At 34.5% G+C, this 9437-nt stretch overlaps 5 non-coding genes across 5 annotated transcripts; all 5 read left to right on the plus strand.

The window, feature by feature from the left end:
- The first annotated feature begins 502 nt into the window (after window positions 1–502).
- On the plus strand, window positions 503–589 carry Trnay-gua. The gene is given in 2 exon segments: window positions 503–539; window positions 554–589. It is a non-coding gene; the product is annotated as a tRNA-Tyr (tRNA).
- Window positions 590–2188: 1599 nt separating this feature from the next.
- On the plus strand, window positions 2189–2275 carry Trnay-gua. The gene is given in 2 exon segments: window positions 2189–2225; window positions 2240–2275. It is a non-coding gene; the product is annotated as a tRNA-Tyr (tRNA).
- A 2739-nt stretch (window positions 2276–5014) lies between these two features.
- On the plus strand, window positions 5015–5101 carry Trnay-gua. The gene is given in 2 exon segments: window positions 5015–5051; window positions 5066–5101. It is a non-coding gene; the product is annotated as a tRNA-Tyr (tRNA).
- Window positions 5102–6740: 1639 nt separating this feature from the next.
- On the plus strand, window positions 6741–6829 carry Trnay-gua. The gene is given in 2 exon segments: window positions 6741–6777; window positions 6794–6829. It is a non-coding gene; the product is annotated as a tRNA-Tyr (tRNA).
- Window positions 6830–8914: 2085 nt separating this feature from the next.
- Window positions 8915–9001, plus strand: Trnay-gua. Its single transcript is given in 2 exon segments — window positions 8915–8951; window positions 8966–9001. It is a non-coding gene; the product is annotated as a tRNA-Tyr (tRNA).
- The last annotated feature ends 436 nt before the right edge of the window (window positions 9002–9437 follow it).

Genomic DNA, 9437 nt, shown 5'->3' on the forward strand with positions numbered 1-9437 from the left:
GTCTGTCGGATGGTGCATATAAAAGATCCCTTGCGACTAATGGAAAAATGACATTAAGAGGTAGATTTCAAAGGAATAAGATATTGTATATTTGAAATTTCCGTTGACATTAATAAGAGGTTGTATATGTGAAATCATTACTGACATTAATAAGTGTCACAAACTTTACTGACATGAAAATGGTTATATACTTGAAATCTTTACTGACATAAATAAGAGGTTATATATTTAAAAATCTTAACTGCCATAAAAGGGTTGTAGATATGAAAAGCTGATCGAGATCGAGGTTATAATATATGATAGCCATGTATTACCAAGACTCTTGCTTCGACTGGAGTCTATCGAGACTAATTTACATATACTGAAAACATGTCCTCTGGGCAGGTTACTGTGTCTAACATTTCCTGCTATCTGACCTCTGACATCGCACTTTGAACTAATACATCACTGAAGCAATTAATGGCTTTACTCTAGAGTATCACTTTAAAATATACATCTATAACCCGTGATAGCTCAGTTGGTAGAGCGGAGGACTGTAGAGTTATACATTAATATCCTTAGGTCACTGGTTCGAATCCGGTTCGCGGGAATTATTTTACAATTTTATTTTAAAATAGTTTAATTTGATTCGACGAGGTAGGACAAATCACGACTTTTGATGTACCAGTCGTAAAATACCCAATAAATCCACTTATGGGTGCTCTATGGCAGTGAATAAATGAATGAATGAATGATTGTATGAATATTTAACACCTTATCAGCACAAAACAGTACATTAAAAGTTCGTTTGTTTTGTTTAACGAAAGCACTAAAGCACATTGATTTATTAATCATCGGCTGTTGGATGTCAAACATTTGGTAATTCTGACATATAGTCTTAGAAAGGAAACCCGCTATATTTTCTCTTTAGTAGCAAGGGATCATTTATATGCATACCACAGCCTTAAACCCGATACTACTGATGGTATTGTATTGAGACGGAATTCGAACAAGATTAGGAAAATGTAGCTGGTTTCCTATCTAAGACTATATGTCAAAATTACGAAATAGTTGACATTCAATAGCCGATGATTTAAAAAATCAATGTGCTCTAGTGGTGTCGTTAAACAAAACAAAATGTAATTTTCCATCAGCCGATGATTGCACTTTTCCAAAATATTAAAGAGAGCGAAACGCCAAGTTTGACATTATTTTAACAAAATAACAACAGACAACATCTATAACAATGCAACTTTATTATTATTAGGAATTTAATTGTATTGAATAGTAAAAACATCAATAATTCAGATCTATTCTGACATTATTAAGAAGTACATTTCAAATGAATAAGATATCGTGTATTTGCACATTAATAAGAGGTTGTGTATGTAAAATCATTATTGACATTAATAAGTGTCACAAACTTTACTGACATAAATAAGCGGTTATATATTTAAAAACCTTAACTGTCATAAAAGGTTTATAGATATAGAAAGCTGATCGAGATAGGTTATATTGTATGATACCCATGTATTACCGAGACTCTTGCTTCGACTGGAGTTACTGGCCTCGGTGGCGTCGTGGTAGGCCATCGGTCTACAGGCTGGTAGGTACTGGGTTCGGATCTCAGTCGAGGAATGGGATTTTTAATCCAGATACCGACTCCAAAACCTGAGTGAGTGCTCCGCAAGGCTCAATGGGTAGGTGTAAACCACTTGCACCGACCAGTGATCCGTAACTGGTTCAACAAAGGCCATGGTTTGTGCTATCCTGTCTGTGGGAAGCGCAAATAAAAGATCCCCTACTGTTAATCGGAAGAGTAGCCCATGTAGTGGCGACAGCGGGTTTCCTCTCAAAATCTGTGCGGTCCTTAACGATACGTCTGACGCCATATAACCGTAAATAAAATGTGTTGAGTGCGTCGTTAAATAAAACATTTCTTTCTTTCTTTTTTCTTTCGACCGGAGTTTTGAGTCTATTTACTGAAAACATAACAGTCATAATCTTTACTGACATAAATAAGAGGTTATATATTCGAAACCTTAACTATCATAAAAAGGGATATAGATATGAATGCTAATCTGGGCAGGCTACTGTAACTAACATTTCCGGCTATCTGACCTCTGACCTCGCACTTTAAACTAATAAATCACTGAAGCAATTAATGGCTTTTTACTCTAGAGTATCACTTTAAAATATACATCTATAACCCGTGATAGCTCAGTTGGTAGAGCGGAGGACTGTAGAGTTGTACACTGATATCCTTAGGTCACTGGTTCGAATCCGGTTCGCGGGAATTATTTTACAATTTTATTTTAAAATAGTTTAATGTGATTCGACGAGGTAGCACAAATCACGACTTTTGATGTACCAGTCGTAGAGCACTGGTTGGCATGGTAAAATACCCAATAAATCCACTTATGGGTGCTCTATGGCAGTGAATAAATGAATGAATGAATGATTGTATGAATATTTAACACCTTATCAGCACAAAACAGTACATTAAAAGTTCGTTTGTTTTGTTTAACGAAAGCACTAAAGCACATTGATTTATTAATCATCGGCTGTTGGATGTCAAACATTTGGTAATTCTGACATATAGTCTCAGAAAGGAAACCCGCTATAGTTTCTCTTTAGTAGCAAGGGATCATTTATATGCATACCACAGCCTTAAACCCGATACTACTGATGGTATTGTATTGAGACGGAATTCGAACAAGATTAGGAAAATGTAGCTGGTTTCCTCTCTAAGACTATATGTCAAAATTACGAAATAGTTGACATTCAATAGCCGATGATTTAAAAAATCAATGTGCTCTAGTGGTGTCGTTAAACAAAACAAAATGTAATTTTCCATCAGCCGATGATTGCACTTTTCCAAAACATTAAAGAGCGCGAAACGCCACGTTTGACATTATTTTAACAAAATAACAACAGACAACAACATCTATAACAATGCAACTTTATTATTATTAGGAATTTAAATGTATTTGAATAGTAAAAACATCAATAATTCAGATCTATTCTGACATTATTAAGAAGTACATTTCAAATGAATAAGATATCGTGTATTTGACATTTCCGCTGACATTAATAAGAGGTTGTATATGTAAAATCATTATTGACATTAATAAGTGTCACAAACTTTGGGACTTCCGGTTGTGTATTTGTTGTGATAAGACGTGTTTCAGAGTGCTCTTGGTATTTTTCGGTTTTTATTGTTTGGAGATGTGTGTTTTGTTTTTTACTGAAATGCAAGAGACTTGATCTTTTTTTGATGGGAAAGTTGTGTATTGTCAGGGTTTTTTTAGTTTTTAAAAAAATCTGACTTTTGTGATGTCGACTTCGGTCAACGGTGGAGAGAAGAGGCCCATTTTGGGTGCGAGGTACAGGAAGGAATGCACAGTTTCTATTGATGTTTTGGATAATCTAAAACACAAGATTGATGACATTTACAAAGCTTTGGAAGATATTACTGGTGAGAATACAGTTTTGGCGATTGTTCCCAAATATGCTAACATTCTGGATGTGACTTTTGATTGTGAAGAAAATGCGAGGTTGGTAGCCGATGGTTTTTCGTTCAATGGACATGATTTTAACTGTAGCATGTTGTTTTCTGACACAGTGGTGGTGTCTTTTATGCATTTACCATCATATGTAACTGATGATGGCATTGTCAAGAAACTAAATGAATACAAGATTGCGGTAATATCTGACATTAAAAGGCGGAAACATGCTGGACTTCCCATTTTTGATGGAACACGTTATGTAAGGGTGAAATTTCCGGAAAACGTCAAATCGATGCCATATTCTGTGAAGTTTGATACTGCAGAAGGACCCATGTTTTTTCGGGTAATACACAGTGGTCAAACAAAAGTATGCTGGAACTGTTTATCTGATTCACATGTCATGAAGTTTTGTCCAGATATTGTGTGCAATTTTTGTAAACAAACTGGCCATATAAAACAGTTTTGTGAAAAGTTAAAGTGTGGTGAGTGTAACAAGAGACATTCTCAGTGTAGTTGTAAGGACGGTAGAAGTAGAGAGGAATGTGATTCTGATGTGGAATATACAAGTAATGGAGAGGAACACAGTTCTGATGAAGAAAATATGGACGATGAGGTAATTGAAAAAGTAATTTCGATCCCTAAAGGAGCCCCGTCAGTGAAGCATGCCAAGCCAGCTAAAGACAATGAGGAGGTTAGAGGAACAAAGACAGAAGAAGGAAAGAAATCGGACAATACTAGTGTGAAGCGAGTGACTGATTCACCTGTTAAAAACAGAAGCTCAGATGTTGGGAATGAAAGAACCGAGACAATGGGTGACCGCTTACCACGCACGGACATAGATCAATTGGAGAACACTGAACACCATGACTCTCAAAACAGAAAATACAGAAGGAGGAGAATGGTCGATCGACCTAATGAAGCGTTTATCAGGAGGTTAGCCGAGGAAAGAAAAAGAAAAGGAATTGACACTGATCCAAATGGAAAAAAATTAAAACCTGTTTAGAACTTTAATTGCTGGTGTTTATAAAACAGACGTTTGAGAAGTGAATGAAATTACTATTTTTTAATTTATTTTTTTCAATGTTTATAAGAAATGATGATAATATATATATTAATGGATGAAATCAGTATGAATGAGCGCGAGAGGTCAGAGTAGTTCAGTGAATGGTTCTTGTGTGTGCGTGTTTATTGCTTTAATATATATTTTATTTATTGAATGTGAATTGTTGAATTTGTAAATAAAAAGATAAAAAAAATCATTACTGACATTAATAAGTGTCACAAACTTTACTGACAGGAAAAATGGTTGTATACTTGAAATCTTTACTGACAGAAATAAGAGGTTATATATTCGAAACCTTAACTATCATAAAAAGGGATATAGATATGAATGCTAATCTGGGCAGGCTACTGTAACTAACATTTCCGGCTATCTGACCTCTGACCTCGCACTTTAAACTAATAAATCACTGAAGCAATTAATGGCTTTTTACTCTAGAGTATCACTTTAAAATATACATCTATAACCCGTGATAGCTCAGTTGGTAGAGCGGAGGACTGTAGAGTTGTACACTGATATCCTTAGGTCACTGGTTCGAATCCGGTTCGCGGGAATTATTTTACAATTTTATTTTAAAATAGTTTAATGTGATTCGACGAGGTAGCACAAATCACGACTTTTGATGTACCAGTCGTAGAGCACTGGTTGGCATGGTAAAATACCCAATAAATCCACTTATGGGTGCTCTATGGCAGTGAATAAATGAATGAATGAATGATTGTATGAATATTTAACACCTTATCAGCACAAAACAGTACATTAAAAGTTCGTTTGTTTTGTTTAACGAAAGCACTAAAGCACATTGATTTATTAATCATCGGCTGTTGGATGTCAAACATTTGGTAATTCTGACATATAGTCTCAGAAAGGAAACCCGCTATAGTTTCTCTTTAGTAGCAAGGGATCATTTATATGCATACCACAGCCTTAAACCCGATACTACTGATGGTATTGTATTGAGACGGAATTCGAACAAGATTAGGAAAATGTAGCTGGTTTCCTCTCTAAGACTATATGTCAAAATTACGAAATAGTTGACATTCAATAGCCGATGATTTAAAAAATCAATGTGCTCTAGTGGTGTCGTTAAACAAAACAAAATGTAATTTTCCATCAGCCGATGATTGCACTTTTCCAAAACATTAAAGAGCGCGAAACGCCACGTTTGACATTATTTTAACAAAATAACAACAGACAACAACATCTATAACAATGCAACTTTATTATTATTAGGAATTTAAATGTATTTGAATAGTAAAAACATCAATAATTCAGATCTATTCTGACATTATTAAGAAGTACATTTCAAATGAATAAGATATCGTGTATTTGACATTTCCGCTGACATTAATAAGAGGTTGTATATGTAAAATCATTATTGACATTAATAAGTGTCACAAACTTTACTGACATAAATAAGCGGTTATATATTTAAAAACCTTAACTGTCATAAAAGGTTTATAGATATAGAAAGCTGATCGAGATAGGTTATATTGTATGATACCCATGTATTACCGAGACTCTTGCCTCGACTGGAGTTACTGGCCTCGGTGGCGTCGTGGTAGGCCATCGGTCTACAGGCTGGTAGGTACTGGGTTCGGATCCCAGTCGAGGAATGGGATTTTTAATCCAGATACCGACTCCAAACCCTGAGTGAGTTCTCCGAAAGGCTCAATGAGTAGGTGTAAACCACTTGCACCGACCAGTGATCCGTAACTGGTTCAACAAAGGCCATGGTTTGTGCTATCCTGTCTGTGGGAAGCGCAAATAAAAGATCCCCTACTGTTAATCGGAAGAGTAGCCCATGTAGTGGCGACAGAGGGTTTCCTCTCAAAATCTGTGCGGTCCTTAACGATACGTCTGACTCCATATAACCGTAAATAAAATGTGTTGAGTGCGTCGTTAAATAAAACATTTCTTTCTTTCTTTTTTCTTTCGACCGGAGTTTTGAGTCTATTTACATACACTGAAAACATAACAGTCATAATCTTTACTGACATCAATAAGAGGTTATATATTTAAAAACCTTAACTATCATAAAAGGGTTATAGATATAAAAGCTAATCTGGGCAGGCTAATGCGAGTAACATTTCCTGCTATCTGGCCTCTGACCTCGCACTTTAAACTAATAAATCACTGAAGCAATTAATGGCTTTTACTCTAGAGTATCACTTTAAAATATACATCTATAACCCGTGATAGCTCAGTTGGTAGAGCGGAGGACTGTAGAGTTATATACATTGATATCCTTAGGTCACTGGTTCGAATCCGGTTCGCGGGAATTTGTTTTACAATTTTATTTTAAAATATTTTAATCTGATTCGACGAGGTAGGGCAAATCACGACTTTTGATATACCAGTCGTAGAGCACTGGTTCGCAGGGTAAAAATACCCAATTAATCCACTGATGGTGCTCTATGGCAGTGAATAAATGAATGATTGAATGAATAAATGTATGAATATTTAACACCTTATTAGCACAAAAAGTACATTAAAAGTTCGTTTGTTTTGTTTAACGACACCACTAGAGCACATTGATGTATTAATCATCGGCTATTGGATGTCAAACATTTGGTAATTCTGACATAGTTTTAGAGAAGAAACCCTCTATATTTTTTTCAGTAGTAGCAAGGGATCATTTATATGTATCATCCCACAGACAGGATAGCACATATCACGGCCTTGAATCCGATACTAGTAATGGTATTGAATTGAGACGGAATTCGAACAAGATTGTTGAATACGACATCGCATATATATTTTTAATTGAAGGATTTAGGAGTGCCTCTTCATGCGTTCACACCACGACTGGTATATCGATGACCGTGGTGTGTACAATCGTGTCTGTGGGATGGTAATAATGCACATAAAAGATCCCTTGCTGCTAATGGAAAACTGTAGCGGGTTTCCTCTGAAGACTACAAGTGAGAAATACAATATGTTTGACATGCACTCGCCGATAATTGCACTATTCCAAAACAATAACGTGGGCAAACCCCCACTTTTGATATTATATTTACAAAATAACAAGAACCAAAGAAATATATAACAATTCAACTTTATTATTAGGAATTTAAATGTATTGAAAAGTAAAAGCGTCCATAATTTCACATTATTACCAGATATAAATTTCAGATCTATAATGATATTAATAAGAAGTAGATTTCAAATGAATAAGATATATCTGACATTCCCCCTGACATTAATAAGAGGTTGTAGATTAGAAATTATTAATGACATTAACAGTAAAAAAATGTTACTGACATAAAAGGGATTATATACTGGAAATCTTTACTGACATTAAAAAGAGGTTATATATTTGAAACCTTAATTGACACTAATAACAATCAAAACCTTTAATGACATAAAAAGGGTTATATGTGTTAATGAAATCTTCACTGACTTTAATAATATGCATACTCTTTTAAAGACATAAAAAGGCTTATATGTTTGGAATCTTTACTGACATTAATAAGAGGTTATATATTTGAAACCTTAATTAACACTAATAACAGTCAAAACCTTTAATGACATAAAAAGGGTTATAGTTATTCATGAAATCTTCACTGACTTTAGTAATATTCTTACTCTTTTAAAGATATAAAAATGATTATATATTTGGAATATTTACTGACAGGTTATATATTTGAAAACTAGCTGTCATAAAAGGATCATAGATATGAAAGCTAACCAAGACAGATCTTAGTATATGATACCCCTGTATTAGCAAGAGTCTTGCTTCAACTATGAGTCTTATGTCTATCTAGATTAATTTACATATACAAAGAACATCGATGTCCTCTAGTGGTGTCGTTAAACAAAACAAAATGTAATTTTCCATTAGCCGATGATTGCACTTTTCCAAAACATTAAAGAGCACGAAACGCCACGTTTCACATTATTTTAATAAAATAACAACAACGAACAAAATCTATAGCAATACAACTTTATTATTATTAGGAATTTAAATGTATTGAACAGTAAAAACATCAATAATTCAGATCTATTCTGACATTATTAAGCTGTAGATTTCAAATGAATAAGATATTGTATATTTGAAATTTCCGCTGACATTAATAAGGTTGTATGTGCGAAATCATTACTGACATTAATAAGTGTCACAAACTTTACTGACAGGAAAAATGGTTGTATACTTGAAATCTTTACTGACAGAAATAAGAGGTTATATATTCGAAACCTTAACTATCATAAAAAGGGATATAGATATGAATGCTAATCTGGGCAGGCTACTGTAACTAACATTTCCGGCTATCTGACCTCTGACCTCGCACTTTAAACTAATAAATCACTGAAGCAATTAATGGCTTTTTACTCTAGAGTATCACTTTAAAATATACATCTATAACCCGTGATAGCTCAGTTGGTAGAGCGGAGGACTGTAGAGTTGTACACTGATATCCTTAGGTCACTGGTTCGAATCCGGTTCGCGGGAATTATTTTACAATTTTATTTTAAAATAGTTTAATGTGATTCGACGAGGTAGCACAAATCACGACTTTTGATGTACCAGTCGTAGAGCACTGGTTGGCATGGTAAAATACCCAATAAATCCACTTATGGGTGCTCTATGGCAGTGAATAAATGAATGAATGAATGATTGTATGAATATTTAACACCTTATCAGCACAAAACAGTACATTAAAAGTTCGTTTGTTTTGTTTAACGAAAGCACTAAAGCACATTGATTTATTAATCATCGGCTGTTGGATGTCAAACATTTGGTAATTCTGACATATAGTCTCAGAAAGGAAACCCGCTATAGTTTCTCTTTAGTAGCAAGGGATCATTTATATGCATACCACAGCCTTAAACCCGATACTACTGATGGTATTGTATTGAGACGGAATTCGAACAAGATTAGGAAAATG

This window comes from Gigantopelta aegis, chromosome 15 (genome assembly GCF_016097555.1).
Source record: "Gigantopelta aegis isolate Gae_Host chromosome 15, Gae_host_genome, whole genome shotgun sequence".
Taxonomy (NCBI): domain Eukaryota; kingdom Metazoa; phylum Mollusca; class Gastropoda; order Neomphalida; family Peltospiridae; genus Gigantopelta; species Gigantopelta aegis.